The 3,962-nt window shown below is 47.8% G+C and overlaps 1 long non-coding RNA gene across 1 annotated transcript; it reads right to left on the bottom strand.

Moving 5' to 3' along the window:
* Positions 1-374: 374 nt before the first annotated feature.
* LOC104838389 lies at positions 375-2,834 on the bottom strand. Its single transcript, XR_775056.1, has 3 exons — positions 2,741-2,834; positions 1,709-1,810; positions 375-455 (listed from the first exon to the last, which is right to left on the bottom strand). It is a non-coding gene; the product is annotated as an uncharacterized LOC104838389 (long non-coding RNA).
* Positions 2,835-3,962: the final 1,128 nt, after the last annotated feature.

Raw genomic sequence — 3,962 nt, 5'->3', positions numbered from 1 at the left:
ATGGGAAGGGGGAGGGGGGGAGGGGGAGGGGAGAGAGGTAAAGAAATTTTTCTCCACAGCCACTCCCTTCAAAAGACAAACCCATAGAAAAGTTAAGACTTTGCTAGATCTGTTTCTCATGAAACGAGTATTTTTACTGAGGGAGGACAAAAAGATGGTTTGGTTGTAGGTATGCAACTGCAATGCAACTGTATGCAGACTGCTATTAAGACTTTGTGGACACAGAGAAATGTGTGTATTATGAAGCAAAATGGAAATACACAGCACAGCAGCTGCTCTGTAAGTAGGCCCTGGTATAGATGAGCCTTGAATCTGGACTGAAAGACCCCATCACACAGACTTACTTGCTATTATGTGGCTCCAGGTGCTTAAGTAGCAGTTACAGCGTGATTCTCCGTGAATACAGAGGAAGGGGGTGTACTGCCTTGGATGAAGAACCTGTTCAGCCCAACGTCCTGTTTCCACCAGAGGCCACAGGCAAACATCAAGGGAAGAGGAAAAACAAGGCAAATACACGATACCTCATCTGCAGCACTCCCACAGCCTCCAACCGCTTTCAGCTCTGGGGATTTCCTGAGCCTGAGCGGGTGTTCGTTCACTAACTCTCAACACAGCCCTCTTTCAAATACTTCGTCCATCTCCTCTGCACCCCAGAGAAACATGCTGTACCCACTGTGCCATTCAGAAAAGCACTGCACGCACCCACCCCCATGTCACTGCGCAGAGAACCATCTCTTGTTTAGAGCCTGGCTCCCACTACAGCAAATCTGATGGTTTGTACTCAAAAAGTCAATTGCCATCCTACCTTCTTGAAGTTACTTAGGATGTGACAGGCCTTAAGCATATCCCCCCTAAGTAATTTCTTTTGAGGGAAAGCTCTGAGCCTACTCAATTGTTCCTTTCAAGGGACACGAAGCCAGACAGCTAAGCATCCTTGTTATCCTTCTCCAGTTCCAGTATTTCCTTTCTAAGAAGCAGGAAACACAACCGGGCACAGTGCTCATGGTGCGAGCTCACCAGAGATTTGTGGAGTGCCATAAATATGTTCCCTGTTTTGTTCTCCGTCCCTCTCCTTAAAACGTGCCTTGCTTTTCCAAACACCAAGCTGGTGTTTATGCAGGCCACACATACTCAGTCTCACTCCTGAGTGGCAGCAACCAATTCAGATATCACTATGGTTTATGTAAAGTTAGGACTAGGTTTCTGCACATACATCATCTTGCATTTATCTGCCCTGTATTTAATCTACTTTTTTACTGTCTAGTCACCCACAGTTCTTTACAGATGACCCTTACCCCTGCTAACTTAAAGAAGTTTTGTATAGTCAGCAAACATTCTCATCTTGCTGCTCACCCTTTTCTCCAAGGGAGTGATGAGTTGTCAAGCTCTGCTTAGCTGCCTCCCTGCACTCAGCTACTCACTGATGCTGTTCTCTGTGGCTATGAAATAATGCATGTCTACACTTGCCAATTAATGACAGCTACTTTTTAATACATGGCTACCAGCAGCCAAGTAATATCAAGTATTACTTGGCATACAGCACCTGAAAAACTGTCTAAAACACAGATACCATTATGATTATTAACTCATGTGCACCCGTTAAGCCAGGTGTGTTTAATATTAAACATGAGTATTATCACATGACCAGAGGAGCGCATATGAGATAGTTTGTAACCCCTTGCTAATGCATAACTATTAGTTTTATTACCTTCTCATGACCATGAAAGTCAGAAGCACTGTACTTGGTTCATTCTGGTCGGAAGCAGAGCTGGGGAGAATATTGTGCTGTGACTGCGCCGTCAGATTGATCCTGAAAAAAGAAGAAAACCTCTAGTATATGTTTCTAAAACAGTTTCACTTACTAAAACACTAGCTGCATTGCATGGATAGTTGCAGCCCACAGCCAATTTTGTTTGAGTGCCTTGCCGTGAATTTGCTTTTGTTTATATCTTCTGATTTCCTTTTAATCCTGATTCCAGTTTGGTTGCATAGTAACAATGTCCTTCTGCCCTTAAAACGCTTACACAGGGTCCCAAACTCGACTTCACTTCAACGCAGTTTTGGTTTTGGTTTGTGAATGATACAGAACTATTTGTTAACCCCCAAGCACAACTCAGAAGTTCACTCTTCCCTAAATTTCTGCTCCTGCGGAACAAGGGAGAAAAGACTGGCACCAGAGTAAAATAAGGAATCCAAGGATACATGTGTTTGCTTTCCAAGCAAACCACTCCAAGTTGTCTAGTAAACACTTTGCTTCAAATTACTTTTGTTTTACTTACTTCTAATGTATTTATTAATCTCTTTGTAACTCCACCGTCAGTAAGTCCAAAGGAGAGAGTAATGAGTCTGGAGTAAACAGATGCTCATACTGTACTATTTCATAAGCTGCTTCCTGTAGGCCAGGATTGCAATTTATATATTCATCTATTAAATACCTCCTGTTATAGACCCTTCTCTTTGACCGTGAAAGGTATTCGGACATGTTCATTGTGGCACTTTTCCAACTTTATACCATAAACACCAAAAAGCAATTTTGCTGAAAGAGGACAGTTTAGTATGACTCAGTTGTTAATTTTTAAGGAAGAGGTTCTGTGATCTGCGACAAGAGTATTTTAACTGACGGGAGGAACTACCTACCACTCGTGCAAAAATTTGAACCACTTAAAATGTCTTCATCTGCGTTTAAAAATAAATAAATAAATAAATAAATAATTATTAAAAAAACCAACAACCAACCCACCCTCCCAGTCAGTAGCAGGACGTCCTTTTCACAGCGTTCAGAGCACACTCTGCTGGCTGTTGTTGAAAGTTAATACCAAGCGCGGACGACAGGCTAAAAAAGAAATAAAATGTTTTTCGAGACAGCAGAAACCCAGTCTATGCAGGTAATTACCGTGGGTAGTTAGGACTGGAACGGAGAGGCACTAGGGATACAGTCTGAGGGCAGCAGGGAAGGGTCGGCGGGAAATTAGTTTAGTTTCGTGGAAGAGAGAGACCTTTGGGGCAGGTAGGAAGACTTCTTTCTGTGCCTAAGGTCATACCAATTCGGTATGCAGGCAGGGAGCACACATCGGTACCGATGTCTTCATTCCCGTCGCTCCAAGGACAGGGCAGGCACTGCCTAACGGACAGCGAGGATCACGGGCTACTCAGTATTAAGCTGGCTTTATATGAAAGTGGCTTAGAGCCACATTTGCATGACAAAGCCATTTACGCGTATCTCATCAATAAGGCAGGCTACGGGCTCCATTTATTCTCCCTTTGCTCTTGCGCGTGGATCACGCGCAGCCATTAAAGGTGGCGACGGGGATTTTGGTAGGGAAGCTCTCGGTCCCCGTGCCGAGCGTGCCTTGGATCGCCCAGGGCGGCGAGCAGCCATGGTGCCGGGAGAGCCGCGGTGCGAGTCAAGGCTCTTTCCGGGAAAAGAAAACGTGGTCGAGGCCGTTCCGGCAGGCCCACCGAGGCGGGGTACGGCAGACGGCCCCCCGGCTGGGTTGCCAGCCGAGCGGCTTCCCCCGCCGCCGCAGCACCGCGCTCTTTCGGGGGGGAGGAGAGGCCCCGGGCACCCCCGGGGAGGACAGGGCCCCGCCGCAGGCCGCCGGGCGCGGGGCCGTCTGCCCGTCCGGCGGGCGTTGCCACATCCATGTTGGAACGTGGCTCCGCAGGACTTTGGCAGGGCCGCGCCGAGGCCGCCGCGTGCCCGCTTTCGGGCACAGCTGCGCGCCCGGGCCGCGGTTGGCGGACAAAAGGGGCATTTGCTGGGTGACGCTGTGAAGGAATTCCTGCCGTAGGGGGTGGCGTGTTGGGTGGTGGTTTTTTTTTTTTTTTTTTTTTTTCCACAGGGTTGCTCAAGTCTGAAGCGAAGCCTGGTGCAGAAAGCGCTCGAAACGGCACACGCGGGCCAGCGCGGAAATCGCAGGGTCATCGGCTCCCCTCCCCCACCCCGCCCCGCCGAGCTGAAA

This window comes from Haliaeetus leucocephalus, unplaced genomic scaffold (genome assembly GCF_000737465.1).
Source record: "Haliaeetus leucocephalus isolate CR32 unplaced genomic scaffold, Haliaeetus_leucocephalus-4.0 Scaffold605, whole genome shotgun sequence".
In the NCBI taxonomy this organism is placed as follows: domain Eukaryota; kingdom Metazoa; phylum Chordata; class Aves; order Accipitriformes; family Accipitridae; genus Haliaeetus; species Haliaeetus leucocephalus.
Note: the sequence above shows the minus strand (reverse complement) of the source record. Positions and strands in the feature narration are given on the sequence as shown.